Source organism: Heterodontus francisci, chromosome 5 (assembly GCF_036365525.1).
Source record: "Heterodontus francisci isolate sHetFra1 chromosome 5, sHetFra1.hap1, whole genome shotgun sequence".
Classification (NCBI taxonomy): Eukaryota; Metazoa; Chordata; class Chondrichthyes; order Heterodontiformes; family Heterodontidae; genus Heterodontus; species Heterodontus francisci.
The window spans coordinates 7,115,895-7,137,535 of NC_090375.1; the positions used below are offsets into that span (position 1 = coordinate 7,115,895).

At 46.2% G+C, this 21,641-nt stretch overlaps 2 protein-coding genes across 3 annotated transcripts in view; one reads left to right on the forward strand and one right to left on the reverse strand.

Annotated features, from left to right (window-relative positions):
• Nucleotides 1-16,780, reverse strand: part of faim2a (Fas apoptotic inhibitory molecule 2a) — a 101,841-nt gene extending 85,061 nt beyond the window's left edge. Inside the window, exon 1 of the mRNA XM_068031061.1 lies at nucleotides 16,660-16,780. The gene's annotated coding sequence lies outside the window, so the exon portion shown is untranslated. The remainder of the gene's footprint in view (nucleotides 1-16,659) is intronic.
• A 560-nt stretch (nucleotides 16,781-17,340) lies between these two features.
• Nucleotides 17,341-21,641, forward strand: part of abcf2a (ATP-binding cassette, sub-family F (GCN20), member 2a) — a 110,704-nt gene continuing 106,403 nt past the window's right edge. Inside the window, exon 1 of one of the 2 annotated variants that reach the window (XM_068031064.1) lies at nucleotides 17,341-17,478. The gene's annotated coding sequence lies outside the window, so the exon portion shown is untranslated. Of the gene's footprint in view, nucleotides 17,479-17,503; nucleotides 17,604-21,641 lie in introns of those variants that run through there. The other variant, XM_068031065.1, reaches the window with a different exon arrangement.

Sequence of the window (21,641 nt, forward strand, 5' to 3'; positions counted from 1 at the left end):
TAATGACAATCCAGGAGCTTAATTGTGGATTTTACTGACAGCAGCCTTTTATTTTCTGATACTATAAGCTAAATTCAAATTTTAAACTGGCGTGATGTGATTTGAACTCCCATTCTTTGGCTTAGCCAGGGACAGAACTACTACTCTATCGCTTCCATCTGTTAACACACACGATTGGGGACGGCACATTTGGAACTGTGCTAATCAACGCAGGGAGTCTTGAGGGCCCCAGGAAAGCTCATTAACGTGACAGGAATCATAATGATCCAAAGATAGAACATTGAGGGACATCGAACTTGACAGATTACCTCGGGCCACATACTTTAAATCACTGCTCTTTGATGTGGAGAATAAATCGCAAGACCTTGTCAAATGAACCAAACTTGCTTCACATTGGTTCAGGCTCTCGATACACATGTGAATGGGATAGCATTTCCATATTGGAGAAGTCTCTTCTGACACTTCGCCTACACAAAAGGAGAGTGGATTTGTCCCATTTTCTGGGTTCTGGTTCTCACCTTTAATCAGAAGTGTTGAGGACCAGGTACTGCAATTAGCTTAGACACTTTCCTCTATCTGAAAAGGTCTCACATGGACTGTGATTGAGCAAAATTGGACAAAATGGTCCCACAGTATAGGCCTTGTTCCAATTGAGCACTAAGGATTGAAGGGATCTGAGGAATATTGTTGTACGATAAGGGAAGACATCATATTGGGGCAATTATTGGTGCTGAAGCATATTGCTGAGACATATTAAAAGCAATTTAAAGGTGGAGTTCCTCAGGGTAGTGCCCTATGCCCAACTATTTCAGCTGCTTCAACAACAACAACCTTCCCTCCACCATAAAGTCAGAAGTGGGGGATGTTCGCTGATGATTGCACAGTGTTCAGTACCATTCACAACTCCTCAGACACTGAACCAGTCTGTTTTCACATTAACAATATTCAGGATTGAGCTGATTTTTGGCAAATAACATTTGTGCCACACAAACACCAGGCAATAACCACCCTGTCAATGTGCAGTTCACAATGTTATAGAGTATACATTGTGCAGTACTGTGGCAGCAGTGGTAATAACATCTTATTGCAAGAACAAAACTCCAACAATTTCTCAATGTGTTGAGCTGGCAATGTGTTAACTCCGCTCTAACTTGGATTACAGCTATCCGAAATGTTCATACTCTGATCTCCTGTGGTGTTGCCTGGAGCAGTGGTTATGTTTAGTCCATTAAAGAATAAAAGGATGGATCTGTTTTTAACCTATGACTCTAAGCACACTGCTCAGTCAGTGCGTGTAGGGAAGTGACCTAGGTCAGCAGAGCTGGCTGCAGCTAAGAATCCAGCACAAAATGACAGTCTTTAAAAAAAATTATATATTTCAGCACCTGCAATGAATTGCAACACATCCTGATAGTTAACATGCAAGACTTAGATTTTTAAAAATTCTCTCTTGGGATGTATGGCAGGGCCAGCATTTATCACATCCCGAGTTGCCTGAGGTGGTGGCTGCAATCTATCTGATATTCTTTGTAGCAGTTTGATGTAACAGAGAGGATGACTGGGTCACATCGGAGGACAGTTAAGTGCTAACCATCTTGGTGAGAGTTTGAGTCATACCAGATAGGAATGGCAGATTTCCTTCCCTAAATGACATGATTGAACCAGTTAGGTTTTTACAACAATCTGATAGTTTCATGGTCACATTTATTCACACCATTTAAAAAAAAACTCAATTCAAATTCTCAAACTACCATGATAGAATATGAACTCATTGTCTTAGTTAAGGGAGCGGGGGCGAAAGAGAGAGAGAGGGAGAGTAACAAAAAGAGTTTGCAGAAACTACTTTGTGAGCGCCCACAACTACATAATGTAATAGCAGCAGGCGGCCAAGGTCATTTGGTCCCCTGAGCCCGCTCTGTTATTCAATAAAAACATGGCTGATCTGACGGTGGCCCTAACTCCACTTTCCTGCCGGTCCTCCATAATCCTGGACTCCACTGCAAATCAAAAATCAGTCCAAATCAGCCTTGAATAAATTCAATGACCCAGCCTCCACTGCTTGCTGGAACAGAGAATTCCACAGACTTACGACCCTGAAAGAGGAAATTCTTCCTCAGCGGTCTTAATGGGAGACCTCTTAGTTTGAAACTGTGGCCCCCTAGTTCTAGATCTCCCAAGAGAAAACATCTTATCTACCCTGTCAAGCCCCCTCAGAATCTTGCATTTCAATAAGATCACCTCTCATTCTTCTGAACTCCATTGAGTATGGGCCCAACCTCCTCATAATACAAACCCATCATCCCAGCAATCAACTTATTGAACCTTCTCTGAACTGCCTCCAATGCATGTATATCCCTCATTAAATAAGGTGACCAAAATGTGTACAGTACTCTAGGTGTGGTTTCAACACCCTGTGCAGATGTAACAATGACTTCCCCACTTGTATACCCCATTCCCCTAGAAATAAAGGCCAACATTCCATTTGATTTCCGAATGACTTTCTGTACCTGCATGCTAACTTTTTGTGAATCATGTACGAGATCCCTCTGTACTGCAGCATTCTGCAGTCTCTCTACATGTAAATAGTATTTAACTTTTCTATTCTTTCCACCAAAGTGAACCACCTCACATTTTCTCACATGATACTCCATCTGACAGATTATTACCCACTCACTTACCCCATCTATATTTCTTTGCAGGCTTTGCGTCCTCCTCACAACTTGCTTTCCTACCTATCACTATCTTGAGCAAATTTGGATACAATACGCTCGGCCCCTTCACCCCAGTCATTAATATAGATCGGAAATAGTTAAGGTCCCAGCAATGTTTCCTGTGGCATTCCATTAGTTACAGTTTTCCAACCTGAAAATGACACATTTATCCAGACTCTCTGCTTCCTGTTAGTTAGCCAATCCTCTCTCCACCCTAATACATTACCCCCAACACCATGAGCTCTGATCTTGTGCAGTAATCTTTTATGTGGCACCTTATCAAATGCATTCTGGAAATCCAAATACACATCTACTGGTTCTCGTTTATACACCCTGCTTGTTATATCCTCAAAGACTTCAAACAAATTTGTCAAACGCTATTTTCCTTTCATAAAACACAGTGGCGCAGTGGCACAGGGGTGGCACAGTGGCGCAGTGGTTAGCACCGCAGCCTCACAGCTCCAGGGACCCGGGTTCAATTCTGGGTGCTGCCTGTGTGGAGTTTGCAAGTTCTCCCTGTGTCTGCGTGGGTTTCCTCCGGGTGCTCCGGTTTCCTCCCACATGCCAAAGACTTGCAGGTTGATAGGTTAATTGGCCATTATAAATTGCCCCTAGTGTAGGTAGGTGGTAGGGAAATATAGGGACAGGTGGTGATGTGGTAGGAATATGGGATTAGTGCAGGATTAGTAGAAATGGGTGGTTGATGGTCGGCACAGACTCGGTGGGCCGAAGGGCCTGTTTCAGTGCTGTATCTCTAAACTAAAAAACTAAACATTAACTCAACCTGATTGCATTATGATTTTCTGAAAGTCATAGTCAGAGTTTTACAGCACAAAAACATGCCCTTCGGCCCAACAAGCCTATGCCGACCATCAAGCACCTGACCTAACTAATCTCATTTCCCCGCACTTGGCCCGTAGCCTTGTATGTTATGGCGTTTCAAGTGGTCATCTAAATATTTCTTGAATGCCGTTAGAGTTCCTGCCTCTACCACCCCTTCAGGCAGTGTGGTACAGATTCCAACCACCCCCTGGGTAAAAAAATTCCTCTTCAACTCTCCTCTAAACCTCCTGCCCCTTACCTTAAATCTATGCCCCCTGGTTATTGACCCCTCCGCTAAGGGAAAAAGTTTCTTCCTATCTAACCTATCAATGCCCCTCATAATTTTGTATACCTTAATCATGTCCCCCCTCAGCCTTCTCTGCTCTAAGGAAAACAACCCAAGCCAATCCAGTCTCTTCATAGCTGAAATGCTCCAGTCCAGGCAACATCCTAGTGAATCTCCTCCACACCCTCTCCAGTGCAATCACATCCTTCCTGTAGTGTGGCGACCAGAACTGTACACAGTACTCCAGCTGCCATCATAACCTCCCTGCTCTTATATTCTATGCCTCAGCTGATAAAGGCAAGTATCCCATATGCCTTCCTAATCACCTTCTCTTCCTGGTCTGCTGCCTTCAGTCATAGAGATCTATAGTGCACTTGTCCAAAGTCCCTCTGACCTCTACTTTGAGTCCTACCATCCATTGTATATTCCCTTGCCTTGTCAGTCCTCCCAAAATGCATCACCTCACACTTCTCAGGATTAAATTCCATTTGCAACTGCTCTGCCCATCTATATCGTCCTGTAAACTAAGGCTTTCCTCATTATTTACGACACCAATTTTCTTGTCATCTGCAAACTTACTGATCATACCTCCTATATTCACGTCTAAATCCTATCTGTACCCCTTACGATAGAATCCCCCATCATTATAGCTCTCCTACTCTTTTTCCTCCCCTCCAATGCAGCTGAGCCACCTGTGGTGCCACAGCCTTGGCTCTTGCTGCATTCCCCTAAGATAACTCCCCCAACAGTATCCAAAGTGGAAAATCTGTTAGAGAGGGAGATGGACCCAGGGGACTCCTGCACTTCTCCAGTTCTTCTACTCTGCCTGTAATTATCCTATGATTCGGAAAGCATATCCAAAAATTGCAACAGGAATTAAAGCTCATTGACAGGATGTGTGCACCTTATGCAAGGTTGTTAATATGTAGAGATGTGGGCAGAGACCAACTTGGAACAGTGAACAACACCCAGTACAGTTACCATAGAAACATATGCGCAGAAGGCAGCCATTTCGCCCAGCCTGCTTGTGCTGGCTCGTGAAGATCTATTCAATTAGTCCCACTTCCTTGCTCTTAACCCACAGCCCTTCAAATTTCTCTCTTTCAATTATATTTGAGCCCTTTTGAAAGTTACTAGTGATTCTGCTTCCACCACCCTTTCAGGTCACATATTCCAGATCACAACCACTTGCTACGTAAAAAACATACCTCCTCTTCTCCCCTCTGGTTCTTTTGCCAATTATCTTGTATCTGTGTTCTCTGGTTACTGCCAGTTGAAACAGTTTTTTTCTTCATAATTTTGAATGCCTGTATTAAAATCTCCTTAATTTTCCCTGCCCAGCTTTGCCAGTCACTTCACATAACTGAAGTCCTGCATCCCCCTCATGAAATTTGAGGGTTTCTCTAGAATCACTGCCATTTATTAGACTTTGGGGTGTTTCTTTTTTTGGAAGGGCATTAAATAAGAGTAGGCACTGGTTGCTGCTGCTGCTTTTCAGTCCATTCCTGCATTCCCCACCCCCCCCCCCCCCACCGGCACCAGGTTTAATCCCCATAACCTTACCAATTAGAGTTATGTTAGGAATAGACCAAAATGAAATGACAGGGACTAGAACTATTAGTAATGAATTAAGAGCAAAGAACTTTGCATTTATATACCACCTTCCATGACCTCAGGACATCCCAGAATACAGAAAAGTATTTCTGAAGCGTCACCGTTGTATCGCAGAAAATGCAGCAGCCAATCTGTGCACAGCAAGCTCCCACAAACAGCAATGATAATTTTTTTTTTTTTTTTAAAGTGATGTTGACTGAAGGACACTTGTCAGCCAGGACGCGCAAATAGTGCCATGAGATCATTTACATCCACCCAAGAGGGGAGATAGGGCCTTGGTTTAACGTCTGATTCGAAAAACGGTACCTCCGACAGAGCAGCCCTCCCTTAGTACTGCAATGGGATTATGTTTTCAAGTTTCTAGTGTGGGGCTTGGACCCACAACCTTCTGATTTAGAGGTGAGAACAACTACCCACTGAGCCACAACTGACTCGTTGGCTTTGTGTTAAAGCTTGGTGTCATGGTTCCTGGAGAATATTAGTTCATAGATCCATGAGCACTCCAGACATGCTGTTTCGAATGTTTGTGCCATTTACCTACAAAACACTTTGCTCTTTCAGAAACAAATTTATAGCGTGCATCATTCTGAAGCAGGATAAAATGCAAGTGTTACGTATTTCATACAACAGTGCAGCACAGGAGGCCATTCAGCCCATTAATTCCATGCCAGCTCTTTTGAAGACCAAGTAATCCAGTTAGTCCGACTTCCCCACAGCCCTGCACCTTTTTCTCCTTCAAGTATTCAACTAATTCCTTTTTGAAGGCTACTATGGAATCTGTATCCACCACCCTATCAGGTAGTGCATTCCAAATCCGAACCACTCGTTGCTTCTGGTTCTTTTGACAATCCTTAAATCTGGTCATCATTCCTTCAACCATTAGAAACAGTTTCTCTTGATTTACGTCATCTAAACACGACATGATTTTAAACACCACTATCAAACCTCCTCAGCCTTCTCTGCTCCAAGAACAACAACCCTAGCTCTCATCTATCCACGTGACTAATTCCTCATTCCTAGAACCATTGTAGTAAATCCCTTCTGTACCCTCCCCAAAGCCTTCACATTCTTTTTCAAGTGTGGTTCCCAGAATTGGACACAATACTCCAGCTGAAGCCAAATTAGTGTTTTATAAAGGTTTAGCATAACCTCTGGCTTTTGTATTTTATGGGCAAGATTTTAACTCACTGAAAACTCATCCACTTTTTAAATCAGGTCCTATGTCTGTTTATAAAGCCGTGGATCTCACGTGCTTTATTAACCTGTCCTGCTACCTTCAAAGATATGTGCACAAACATTCCTAGGTCTCTCTCTTCTTCCACCCCCTTTTAAAATGTAACATTTAGCTGGCATCGTCACTTCTCACGCTTTGTTGCCCAAATAAGCGTTCTCTGCACAAACACACTGAGTATTAGGAGCAAATTAAATGAATGGCAGGCACAAATTTAACTGTAGAGCATGGCATGGAAGTCAACACAGACATGGCTGCAAGACAGTCAGGACTGGGAATAAAAGATACCAGGTTATACCACCTACAGGAAAAATAGGGAAAATGGTAGAGGAGCAAGGAGTAGCCTTGGTGATTAAGGATGAAATCACTTCAATGGAGAGAGAATATAATCAGAGGTAGCAGACAGTGGAGATTTTATAGGTAGAATTAAGAAACAGAACAGGTTGTTTGGTAGTACAGAACTTGAGAATTGCTGAAAATAGAGACATGTTGAAGCTTTTCGTCTTGCACTCATCAGGACAATACGCAAGAATAACCAATGTAAGGGAAAACAACAACTTATACTGCACAAGAGAGTTCTGATTGGTTGGCAACTGAACTCTGATTGGTAGAAGCATTGCCATGGAGAATGCACCAGTTTATGGTGACTGAGTTAATTGCCAAGCTTGGTTTGAAATTTAAACCAGGCAGCTTGACTGATTGGTCAAGGCACTGCCCGGAGGAATGATCCAGCGAATGGCTGTCACTTATTTTGTTCAGCTGAAACAGGCGCAATATGTGTACATGTTATGTCTGCAAACAGGGCCCTGCGAGTTAATATATGTAGCTTCCAGTGTGCGTAAATGCGCCATACTGCCAGCACTGACTATCTTAAATTGGTTGTCAGCGTAATTCTTAGTACACTGGATTATTAAGCAAATGTTGTCCAATCACGAAATCACATCTAATGTTGGACACTGTTTTAAGTTTTGCAAGCACGGGCTGGTTGGGTACGGCCTGCACATTGTCCATTGCGAACAGCAGAAGGGACATGCTGTTTGATACAATCCGCCAGTCTTTGGGACATACAGCCTACATACCTAGCATCACACTGGCACTGAAATTCATATATCACATTACTTATTTGTGTTGTTTTCCCTTAGATTGGTTATTCTTGCATATTGTCCTGATGAGTGCAAAATGAAAAGCTTCGACAACATGGCTCTATATTCAACAATTCTCAAATAGAAAAGGATTAAGATTTAGTGGAAGTTGTGTATATGACCCATGCTAGGAGCTGTGAAGTGTATAAATGCAGAGATTAGATAAGCACGTAGCAAGGGCAGAGTAGACTTAGTGAAGATTTTAACTTTCATATTGATTGGTATAAACATACTAGCACGTCAGAAAGTAGTGAATTTCTTCAGCATATCTGGGATAGTTTTCTGAAGCAATATGTCCCAGAGCCAAAGAGGGCAGGGCCTATTAGATTTAGTTAACCTAATGGCAATTGAGATCAATGTAATGCTTGAGAAGGAGAAACATAAAACAGCGAAGATTCCAGATTTACATAAGGCTGATCTCAACGGGATCAAACAGATTGTTCACAGCAGACTGGGAAAATCTGTTAATGGGTAAAATGATAGGTCAGTGGAAGGGGTTCAAAATAGAATATAATGTGATACCGAACCAGATTATACACCCAAGGGGCAAGAGCTCTACCTGCCAAAAAATACAGCCATGGACAACTAAAGAGGTAAGAGACAATATAAAATTAAAAGAAAAAGCATCCAAAAATAGCATAGATCCTGGCAAATGGGAAAGACACAAACAGCAGCAAAGGTGACAAAACAGTAAGAGCTACAAAAAGGGAATATGAAAAGAAACTTCCAAGAGAGATCAAAATCAACCAGGTTTTGTTATATTAGGAGCAGGAAAACTGGTAATGGTGATAGTGAAAATGAAAATAAGAAAATGACAAACATGCTGAACAATTATTTTGCATCAGTGATTACAGTAGAGGAAGGATAATCAGGTAAACTAATCATGTATCCGGGAGGCGGACTCAGCAAAATTAACGTGAGCAAATTAACAGTAATGAGGAAAATAATGGCACTAAAGAGTGACAAATCCCCAGGTCCAGATGGTTTCCATTCCAGGATTTTAAAGGAAGTCAGTGAGAACATTACAGATGCCATAACGATTAACTTCCAAAGTTCTCTCAATTCTGGAACTGCTCCTTTACACTGGAAAATTGGACATATCACTCTGCTATTTAAGGAAGGTTAGAGAGGTAAACTGAGAATTACAGACCAGTTTCCCTAATATCTGCTGCTGGGAAATTAGTATTATAATTAAGGATATGACTGAACACCTTGAAAATTATCAGCTGATCAGAGAGAGCCAGCATGGATTTGTAAAGAGAACATGTGCCCCTTGAATCTGATCGAATTTTTTTTGAAGAGGTGACTGAAGTAGTAGACAGGGTAATGTCTATGGATGTTATTTATATGGACTTCCAGAGGAAATCTGAGAGTCTCTCACGAGGGATTTTGTCAGCTAAAGTCGAAGCTGATGGAATTGAAGGAAAATTATTGACCCGATTAGGAAATTGGCTGAGCGTCAGGATTCGGAGAGTAGGGATAATGAGCAGGTACTCTAATTGACAGGATGTGACTAGTGCTGTCCTGCAAGGGCCTCAACTATTCACTGTATTTATTAACTTAGGTGATGGGATAAAAAGCCACATATTCAAATTTGCCATTGACACAAAGATAGGTGGCACTGCAAGCAGTATAGATGGAAGCATATTACAAAGAGCTATCGATAGGTTAAGTGAACAGCTAAAACAGTGGCAAATGAATTTCACCCCAACAACTTACATCTATATAGCATCTTTGACGAATACAACGTCCCAAGGTGCTTCGCGGGAGGGCTAGAAAGCTAAATTAGACACTGAGCCACATAAGGAAATACTAGGTAAGATGGCCAAAAGCTTGGTGAAATAGGTAGGTCTTAAGAAGTGCCTTAAAAGGAAGATAGAGTGTTGGAGGGGTTTAGGGAGGGAATTCCAGAGCTTACGGCCCAGGCAACTGAAGGCACAACAACCAGTGGTGGAGCAATTAAAATCGAGGAACTCAAAAGGCCAAAATTAGATAAGCACAAATATCTCAGTAGACAAATGTGAGATCAACCGCTTTGGACCTAAAAAGGCTAGAACAGGGTACTTTCTAAATTATGTAAAGCTACAAACAGTGGAGATCCAAAGAGACCTGCCGGGGGACAGGGGTGGGGGCGGTTGTCCGGGTACATAGGTCATCAGAATGAAATGAACAGGTACAGAAATAATCAAAAAGGCTAATAAAATGCTGAAGACTAGAACACAACAACTATTATCTAGTGCCTTTAATGTAATAAAAGGCATTTCACAGGCATATTATAAAGCAAAATATGACACTGAGCCACATAAGGAAAAATTAGATTAGATGACCAAAAGCTTGGTCAAAGAAGTAGGTTTTAAGGAATTTCAAGAGCTTCGGGCCCGTGCACCAATGCTGGAGCAATTAAATTCGGGAATGCTCAAGAGGCCAGAATTAGTTGAGTGCAGATATCTTGGAGGGTTTTAGGGCTGGTGGAGATTACAGAGGTAGGGATGGGTGAAGCCATGGAAGGATTTGAACTAAAAGTACGAGAACTTTAAAATCAAGATATTGCTAATCCAGGAACCAATGCAGGCGAGAGAACACAGGGTTGATGGGTTAATGCAACTTGGTACAAGTAAGAAAATAGTCAGCAGAGTTTTGGATGAACTCAAATTTATGGAGGGTACAATGTGGAAGGCTGGTCAGGATTGCATTGGAATTGTCAAGTCTACAGATAACAAAATACAATGGGGTAGAAGTCGTGCTTCAGCTATACTGACATGGATAGAGAATGGTTGGCAGACAGGAAAAAAAAAGGAGGAATAAACAGGTCTTTTTTCCGAGTGGCAGGCAGTGACTAGTGGGGTACCGCAGGGATCAGTGCTAGGACCCCAGTTAATCACAATATATATTTGTGAAAGAGATGAGGGAATTAAATGTAATATATCCAAGTTTGCGGAAGACACAAAGCTGAGTGAGGGTGTAAACTGTGAAGAGGATGCAGAGAAGTTCCATTTGGGCAGGTTGAGTGAGTGGGCAAATACACGGTAGATGCAGTATAATGTGGATAAATGAGGTTATCCACTTTTGTGGCAAAAACAGAAAGGCAGATTATCTGAACGGCGATAGATTGGGAAAGGGGGAGGTGCAGCTAGACCAGGGTGGCCTTGTGCACCACTCGCTGAAAGCAAGCATGCGGGTGCAGCAGGCAGTTAAGAAAGCAAATGGTATGTTGGCCTTCATAGCGAGAGGATTCGAGTACACAGGAGCAAGGATGACTTGCTGCAATTTTACAAGGCCTTGGTGAGACCACAGCTGGAATACTGCGTGCAGTTTTGGTCTCCTTATCTGAGGAAGGATGTTCTTGCTATGGAGGGAGTGCAGCAAAGGTTCACCAGACTGATTGCTGGAATGGCAGGACTGACATATAGAACATAGAACAGTACAGCACAGTACAGGCCCTTTGGCCCACGATGTTCTGCCGAACCTTTAACCTACTCTAAGATCAAACTAACTACCTACTCTTCATTCTAATATCATCCATGTACCTATCCAAGAGTCGCTTAAATGCCCCTAATGTATCTGCTTCTACCACCACCGCTGGCAGCACATTCCACGCACCCAACACTCTCTGTGTAAAGAACCTACCTCTGACATCTCCCCGAAACCTTCCTCCAATCACCTTAAAATTATGCCCCCTGGTGATAGCCCTTTCCACCCTGGGAAAAAGTCTCTGACTATCCACTCTATCGATGCCTCTCATCATCTTGTACCCCTCTATCAAGTCACCTCTCATCCTTCTTCGCTCCAATGAGAAAAGCCCTAGCTCCCTCAATCTTTCTTCGTAGGACATGCCCTCCAGTCCAGGCAGCATCCTGGTAAATCTCCTCTGCACCCTCTCTAAAGCTTCCACATCCTTCCAATAATGAGGCGACCAGAACTGAACACAATATTCCAAGTGTGGTCGAACCAGGGCCTTATAGAGCTGCAGCATAACCTCGCGGCTCTTAAACTCAATCCCCCTGTTAATGAAAGCCAACACACCATACGCCTTCTTAACAACCCTATCAACTTGGGTGGCAACTTTGAGCGATCTATGGACACGGACCCCAAGATCCCTCTGTTCCTCCACACTACCAAGAATCCTGTCTTTAAGCCTGTATTCTGCATTCAAATTCAACCTTCCAAAATGAATCACTTCACACTTTTCCAGGTTGATCTCCATCTGCCACTTCTCAGCCCAGCTCTGCATCCTGTCAATGTCCCGTTGCAACCTACAACAGCCTTCCACACTATCCACAACACCAGCAACCTTCGTGTCATCGGCAAACTTGCTAACCCAGCCTTCCACTTCCTCATCCAAGTCATTTATAAAAACCACAAAGAGCAGAGGTCCCAGAACAGATCCTTGAGGAACACCACTGGTCACCGAGCTCCAGGCTGAATACTTTCCATCTACTGCCACCCTCTGACTTCTATGGGCCAGCCAATTTTGTATCCAGACAGCCAACTTTCCCTGAATCCCATGCCTACTTACTTTCTGAATGAGCCTGCCATGGGGAACCTTATCAAACGCCTTGCTAAAATCCATATACACCACATCCACTGCTCTTCCTTCATCAATGTGTTTTGTCACATCTTCAAAGAATTCAATAAGGCTTGTGAGGCATGACCTGCCCCTTACAAAGCTATGCTGACTGTCTCTAATCAAACTATGCTTTTCCAAATAATCATAAATCCTGTCTCTCAGAATCCTCTCCAATAATTTGCCCACTACCGACATAAGACTGACTGGTCTATAATTCCCAGGGTTATCCCTATTCCCTTTCTTGAACAAGGGAACAACATTTGCCACCCTCCAATCATCCAGTACTACTCCAGTGGATAGTGAGGACGCAAAGATCATCGCCAAAGGCGCAGCAATCTCTTCCCTCGCTTCCCGTAATATCCTTGGGTATATCCGGTCTGGCCCCGGGGACTTATCTGTCCTCATATCATTCAAAATTTCCAGCACATCCTCCCTCTTAACCTCAACCTGTTCGGCATATCAGCCTGTTCCACGCTGTCCTCACAAATGACAAGGTCCCTCTCACTAGTGAATACTGAAGCAAAGTATTCATTTAGGACCTCCCCTACCTCCTCCAGGCACAAGTTCCCTCTACTATCCCTGATCGGCCCGACCCTCACTCTGGCCATCCTCTTGTTCCTCACATAAGTGTAGAACGCCTTGGGATTTTCCTTAATCCTACCCGCCAAAACTTTTTCATGCCCCCTTCTAGCTCTAAGTCCATTCTTCAGTTCCTTCCTGGCTACCTTGTAACCCTCTGGAGCCCTGTCTGATCCTTGCTTCCTCAACCTTAAGTAAGCTTCCTTCTTCCTCTTGACTAGCTGTTCCACATCTCTTGTCATCCAAGGTTCCTTCACCCTACCATCCCTTCCCTGCCTCATCAGGACAAACCTATCCAGCAGTCGCAGCAAGTGCTCCCTAAACAACCTCCACATTTCTGTCGCGCATTTCCCTGAGAACATCTGTTCCCAATTTATGCTCCCCAGTTCCTGCCTAATAGCATTGTAATTCCCCCTCCCCCAATTAAATATTTTCCCACCCCGTCTGCTCCTGTTCCTCTCCATGACTATAGTAAAGGTCAGGGAGTTGTGATCACTATCACCGAAATGCACTCCCACCGATAGATCTGCCACCTGGCCTGGTTCGTTGCCAAGCACCAAGTCCAACATAGCCTCCCCTCTAGTTGGCCTATCTACATATTGAGTCAGGAAACCTTCCTGGACACACCTGACAAAAACTGCTCCATCCAAATTATTTGCACTATGAAGAAAGATTGGGTTGATTAGGCTTGTATTCGCTAGACTTTAGAAGAATGAGAAGGGATCTGATAAAAACCTACAAAATTCTAACAGGACTGGACTCAGGAAGGATGTTTTTATTTTTTTTTAAATTTTATTTAGAGATACAGCACGGAAACAGGCCCACTGAGTCTGTGCCGACCATCAACCAACCATTTATACTAATCCTACATTAATCCCATATTCCTACCACATCCCCATCTTCCCTCAATTCCCCTACCTATACTAGGGGCAATTTACAATGGCCAATTTACCTATCAACCTGCAAGTCTTGGGCTGTGGGAGGAAACTGGAGCACCCAGCGGAAACCCACACGGTCACAGGGAGAACTTGCAAACTCTGCACAGGCAGTACCTAGAATCGAACCCGGGTCGCTGGAGCTGTGAGGCTGCGGTGCTAACCACGACGCCACCCACTGCTCCCGATGGCGGGGGCGTCAAGGACCAGGGGTCACAATCTAAGGATAAGGGGTAAGCCATTGAGGAATGAGATGAGGAGAGATTTCGTCACAGACAGTGGTGAACCTGTGGAATTCTCTACCACGGAAAGCAGTTGAGGCAAAATCATTAAATATATTGAAGAAAGAGTTAGATATAGTTCTTAGGGCTAAAGGGATCAAGGGTTACAGGGAGAAAGTGCTCTGGTGGCTCCTCATCAGACCCCTTTCCTATCCTGAGTGGTGTGAAACAGGGCTGTGTTCTCACACCCACACTTTTTGGGATTTTCTTCTCCCTACTGCTTTCACATGCGTTCAGGTCCTCTGAAGGTATTTTCCTCCACACAGGATCAGGGGGCAGGTTGTTCAACCTTGCCCGTCTAAGAGCGAAGTCCAAAGTACGGAAAGTCCTCATCAGGGAACTCCTCTTTGCTGACGATGCTGCATTAACATCTCACACTGAAGAGTGCCTGCAGAGTCTCATCGACAGGTTTGCGGCTGCCTGCAATGAATTTGGCCTAACCATCAGCCTCAAGAAAACGAACATCATGGGGCAGGACGTCAGAAATGCTCCATCCATCAGCGCTGCCTCCGCAGCAGCAAGATCCACTGGCAGCTCCGCCTCACAAACATTGAAGTCCTGAAAACAGCCAACACCACCAGCATTGAGGCCATCCTCCTACAAAGCCAACTGTGTTGGGTGGGTCACATTGCCCAGATGGACAAGAGTCACCTGTCCAAGATCGTGTTGTATGCACAGCTAACCACTGGTAAAGGAACAGAGGGGCCCCATACAGACGTTTCAAGGACTCCCTGAAGTAGTCCCTCTCTGTGCGCCACACTGACCATCGCCAGTGGGAAGCACAGGCCATAGATCGTGATGCCTGGAGATGCTACATCAGGAGGGCTACAGACACCTTTGAGACTAAGCGAAGAACCAGCATGAAAGAAAAAAGGAGAAGGATAGATCCAATTGCCCCCAGCAGTGACTACACCTTGACTTGTACCCGCTGTGGGAGAATCTGCCGGTCATGGATATGCCTGACTAGCCACTAGCGGGCCTGCAACCGATGACTACAAACTTCCCAAAATCTTTGTTTGTGCTGAAATGTCAAGAAGAATCACAAATCAATCTCTATCAGTTAGTCCACAACACATCCAGACATGAACAAGTTGTATTTATACAGCACCTTTAATGTAATAGAATGTCCTAAAGTGCTTCATAGGAGTGTTATAAAGCAAAACGACAGCAACCCACATAAGCTAACATCCATTTGATAGAGTTGAGGGAAAAAAATGGCATCATTACGCTACTAGGGGTATTCTACAGGCCCCCAAATAGAGAGAGAGATATATATAGAGGAGCAGACCTGCAGAGAAATCAGATGTACAAGAACTATATTGGGGGGGATGTGGGGGAAGACGGCGGGGGGGGATGTGGGGGAAGACGGCGGGGGGGGGGGATGTGGGGGAAGACGGCGGGGTGGGGGGATGTGGGGGAAGACGGCGGGGGGGGGGAAGTGGGGGAAGACGGCGGGGGGGGGATGTGGGGGAAGACGGCGGGGGGGGGGGATGTGGGGGAAGACGGCGGGGGGGGGGATGTGGGGGAAGACGGCGGGGGGGGGGATGTGGGGGAAGACGGCGGGGGGGGGGATGTGGGGGAAGACGGCGGGGGGGGGGGATGTGGGGGAAGACGGCGGGGGGGGGGATGTGGGGGAAGACGGCGGGGGGGGGATGTGGGGGAAGACGGCGGGGGGGGATGTGGGGGAAGACGGCGGGGGGGGATGTGGGGGAAGACGGCGGGGGGGGATGTGGGGGAAGACGGCGGGGGGGGATGTGGGGGAAGACGGCGGGGGGGGATGTGGGGGAAGACGGCGGGGGGGGATGTGGGGGAAGACGGCGGGGGGGGATGTGGGGGAAGACGGCGGGGGGGGATGTGGGGGAAGACGGCGGGGGGGGATGTGGGGGAAGACGGCGGGGGGGGATGTGGGGGAAGACGGCGGGGGGGGGGAATGTGGGGGAAGACGGCGGGGGGGGGGAATGTGGGGGAAGACGGCGGGGGGGGGGAATGTGGGGGAAGACGGCGGGGGGGGGGAATGTGGGGGAAGACGGCGGGGGGGGGGAATGTGGGGGAAGACGGCGGGGGGGGGGAATGTGGGGGAAGACGGCGGGGGGGGGGGATGTGGGGGAAGACGGCGGGGGGGGGGGATGTGGGGGAAGACGGCGGGGGGGGGGGATGTGGGGGAAGACGGCGGGGGGGGGGGATGTGGGGGAAGACGGCGGGGGGGGGAATGTGGGGGAAGACGGCGGGGGGGGGGGGATGTGGGGGAAGACGGCGGGGGGGGGGGGGGGGGAGAATGTGGGGGAAGACGGCGGGAGCTGGTCAGAATTCCGTGACTCACCCCCGGGGACAAGGCCTTCACCTGCATCACCAATCGCCCAGCCCACTCCTCCCCTCTCACCCCTCAGGATGCGACCTGCACCTCCTTCCGGTCTCACTCCCGCAACCATATCACGGTAAAGGGAACGACCCTCGGCCAGCTTCCACACCTCTCCTTGCCACCCCCTCTTACCGTTAACCGCTTGTCTGTGAGTAAACGCGAACCTAAAGCCCAGCACCGCCGCCGCCTCCAATCCCAGCCGTTAAACAACACGTAGCCAGGCACGAGCCTCGTTCCCCAGGAAACGCAGCAAAGCACTCTGGGCATTGTCGTTCCTCTCGGGCGGGGCGTGACGTCACCACCCGGCTCATGAATGGGCCTGGTGACGTTGGCGCCGCATCGCCAGCCACGACACCCAGAGTGCAACGGGAGCTGCTGCAGATCGGAGCGTTTGCCGTAACTCAGCCAAAAATCGGGTTCGATAACATATTTAAAAATAACGAGTGGAACTCATCTTTAGTTTAAAAATCTTTTGTATCATGAAATATGCTTGGAATATGTTTCGCCTTCGCAAAGCCTTACCGCGGTAGATTATGGGAACTGTAGTCCTGCGAACGCTTCGGCCAATGTCTGAGACTCTCAGAATAAACTACGTTTCCCAGGAGGTCTCCGAAGAGGGCGGGATCGGGGGAGACGGGCATTGACACTGGGTCACCGCGATCACGTGTGGAGGGCGGTGTCGCTGTGAGCCGTGCGCAGAGCTTTCTGGGTGTTGTCGGCCTGCCGCATCGCCTTTTGCAGTCAAAGGGCGGCCGAATGCAACCGGAGAACTACAGTTCCCAGTGTGCTGAGCGCCGGGCTTCCGCCGGCAGGATGCTCTTCAGACTGCATAAGGCATTGGTGACGGGAGGCAGGAGCCGGTTGGCACGCGGCTTTCTAGTTGTTTCTGTGGAAACTGGCGGTCGGAAGAGAACGAAGTAGTGCGAGTTGAAGTCAACGCCGGCTTTTTAGGTGATGAACTGCCCGGCTGCTCGCAGTTATTCGGGCCTGTTGCTGCTGCTCGGGAAGCCGGGCTGAGGGGGAAGGAGATGTTCAATTTGCCATATGTCCTAAAATTCCTCTCGGGAGACGGTGCGGTGAGTGGAGGCCCGGCCCGCTTAGGCCGTAAGCAAGCCTCGGTCTCCATGTGATGGAGAGGGGGTTTCCAGTCTAACACTGTCGGATGCTCCGTGGCGCGGGGGAGTGATCAATGTCATCTCGGCTTTGTCAGATGTGGAATCTGTAAGTTGTGGTTCAAGGCCCAGTCCAAGTACCTGAGTTTCTAATTCTGGCTGATTTTTGTTGGCTATTGAGGGTTGCTGAACCAAGGTGGGTGGATGGAGTTAAGATGCCTATCAGCCATGATTCTAATTGAATGGTGGATGAGGCTGGAGGGGTTGAATGGCTTCTTCCTGTTTCTATGACTCACTCGGTGCTGAGTGAACGTTACAGTTTTTTTTATATTTGTTCATGGGATGTGGGCGCTGCTGGCTAGGCTAGCATTTATTATCCGTCCTTTGAGAGGGTGGGTGGTGAGTTGCTTTCTTGAGCTGCTGCAGTCTGTGTGGCTTCAGTACACCCAAAATGCTGGTAGGGAGGGAGTTCTAGGATTTTGACCCAGTGATAGTGAAGGGGCGGCAATATAGTTCCAAGTTAGGATCGTGCAGTTTGGAGGGGAACTTGGTGTTCCCATGCGTCTGTTGCCCTTGTTCTTCCAGGTGGTACAGATTGAAAGAGCCTTGGTGAGTTGCTGCAGTGCATCGTGTATGTGGAGCATACTGCTGACATGGTGCACCAGTGAGGGAATGTTTGTGGGCGATGGTGGCGTAGTGGTAATGTCACTGAACTAGTAATCCAGAGGCCCAGGCTAATGCCTTCGGGACACCAGTTCAGATTAGTTAAATTTAATTAACAAAAATCCAGAATTGAACGTGAGTCTCTGTTTCATGACCCCATTACTCTCATAATTTCTTGTGAAAACCCATTTGGCTCCCTAATGTCTTTAGGAAAAGAAATTTGCCGACATGTGACTCCAGACCCACAGCAATGTGGTTGACTTTTAACTGCACTCTGAAATGGCCTTGCAAGCCACTCAGTTGTCAAGAGCAATTGGGGATGGGAAGCAAATGCTGGTTTTGCCAGCGACACCCACATCTCATGAAAGAGTTTTTTAAAAAGGTGATGGGTGAGGTGCCAATCAAGTGGGCTGCTTTGCTCTGGATGGTGTCAAGCATCTTACATTGGAACTCAATCATCCAGGCAAGTGGTGAGTATTCCATCACACTCCTGACTTGTGCCTCGTAGATGGCAGACATTGGGAAGGTAGGAGGTGAGTTGCACGTTGTAGAATTCCCAGTCTTTGACCTGTTCTTGTAGCCCCAGTATTTGTGGCTGCTCCAGTTCAGTTTCTGGTCAATGGTAACACCCCAAGGATGTTGAAGGTAGGGCATTCACTGATGGCAATGCTGTTGAACATCAAGGGGAGATGGTTAGAATCTCTCTTGTTTGAGATGGTCATTGCCTGGCACTTGTGTGACATGAATGCCACTTGATGCCTATCAGTCCAAACCTGAATGTTCAGGCCTTGCTGCACGTGGACGTGGACTGTTTCAGTATGCAAGGAGTTGTGAACGGTGCTGAACATTGTGCAATCATCAGCAAACATCCCCACTTCTGACGTTATGATTGAACAGGGTCATTGATGAAGTAGGTGAAGATGGTTGGGCCTAGGACACTACCCTGAAGAACTCCTGCAGTGATATCCTGGGACTGAGACGATTGACCTCCAACAACCAGAACCATCTTCCTTTGTGCTAAGTATGACTCTAACCAATGGAGAGTTTCCCTCAATTCCAATTGACTTCAATTTTGCTCGGGCTCCTTGATGCCATACTCGGTCAAATGCTGCCTTGCTTTCAAGGACAATAACTCTCAACTTGCCTCTGGAATTCAGCTCTTTTTGTTAATGTTTGGACCAAGGTTGTGTTTGAGGTCTGAGAGCAGAACCCAAACTTAGCACCAGTGAGCAGGTTATTTCTGTGTAAGTGCCACTTAATAGCACTGTCGATGACCCCTTCCATCACATTGCTGATGATTGAGAGTAGAGTGACGGAGTGGTAATTGATCTCAGAATCACAGAATTGTTACAGCGCAGATCAGCCATGGTCTTATTGAATGGCAGAGCAGACTCGCGAGGCTGTTGCTAATTATGTTTGCAGAAACAGGCCATTTGGCCCATCGTGTCTGCACCAGCTCTCCAAATGAGTGCCACTTTCCTGTCTTCTCCCCATAACCCTGCACATTCTTCCTTTTCAGATAATAGTCTAACTCCCTTTTGAATGTTTTTATTGAATCTGCCTGGATTTGTCCTGCTTTTTGTGGACAGGACATACTTAGGCAATTCTCCATATTGTCTGGTAGATGCCAGTTTTGTAGCTGTATTAGAACACCTTAGCTAAGGCGTGCTAGTTCTGGAGCACAAGTCTTCAGCACTTGTCTGGGCCCATAGCATTTGCTTTATCCACTGCTTTCAGCCATTTTTTGGTATCACGTGTGAATTGAGTTGTTTGAAGACTGGCATATATGAAGCTGGGGAGGCCAAGATGGTCTCCACATTTAAGAAAGGATATACTTGCATTGGAGGCAGTGCAGTGAAGATTTACTAGATTGGTCCCAGGGCTGAGGGGATTGTCCTATGATAGGCTAAGTAAACTGGGCCTATATTCTCAGGCATTTAGAAGAATGAGAGGCAATCTCATTGAAACATAAGATTTTAAAGGGACTGATTTCCACTGGTTGGGAAATCTAAAACATGGCAGCACAGACTCAGGATAAGGGTTGATCATCTTGGACTGAGATGAGGAGGAATTACTTCACTCAAAGGGTTGTGAATCTTTGGCGTTTTCTACTCCAGAGGGTTGTAGATGCTCCATCATTGAATACATTTAAGGCTGCGATAGACAGATTTTTGGGATCTCAGGGAATCGAGGGATATGGTTAGTGGGTGGGAAAGTGAAGTTGAAGCCTAAGATCAGCTGTGAACATTACTGAATGGCGGAGCAGGCTCGATGGGCCATATGGTCTACTCCTGCTCTTATTTCTTGTGTTCTTGTGATTATCCACTCAGCACTTCTGACTGAAGATGGTTGCAGTGGTTTCTGTGTTTGCACTGATGTGCTGGGCTCCTCCCATCATTGAGGATGGCAATGTTTGTGGAGCCGCCTCCACCTCCATTAATTGTCCACCATTCACGACTGGATGTGGCAGGACTGCAGCGCATTGATCTTATCTGTTTGTTGTGGATAGCTCTGTCTACGGCATACTGCTTCTGTTCTTTAGCATGCATGTAGTCCTGTTGTAGCTTCACCAGGTAGGTACCTAATTTTTAGGTATGCCTGGCAGAGGGGCTATGCTGAGGGTGTGCCACGCTGTCCAATGAGCTAGCTTTTTGATCTCTTAAACAGGGGTCCCATCTGCACGCTCGTGGTTGTAAAGGATCCCCTGGCTGCTATTCGAAGAAGAGGAGTTCTCCTTGATGTCTTGGACTAATATTTATCCCTGGATCAACATTGAAAACAAATTATTTTATCATTTATCCCATTGCTGTTTGTGGTAAATTGAATGCTGTGTTTTTACATTACTGAAGTGACTACACTTAATTGTCTGCAAAATTCTTTAGGAGACTGTGGAATTGTGATCAGTGCTACATAAATACAAGTCTCTTAATTTCGTCCCCGTTGTAAATTAGCCTTACACTGTTTGTATTTTTGTCTATTTCTAGTACAAATCTCTACCTTTATAATGGGAATTGTGTTGGTAAACTTCCAGTGCGGCCATGGGTGACTGTTTCCATCGGCACAGGAAATGGAAATGTTAAGACATTTGAATAGGTGTAGGTTCTAGATGCTGTAGTTTAATTAACGCTTTGTTAAAACCTTTCTGACTGACTTGTCAATCATCACAGGCATTTAAGACTAATGAAGTAGGGGATAATTTGATCAGGGTGTGTAATTGTAATTCATCGCCGTTTTAAAGTGAACCTCTGTCCTTGTCATGAAATATTTCCACCATATCCTAGGGATCCTTGCTTTTATAAACTAGAGCATCAAGTACAAGAGCAAGGAAGTTATGCTAAA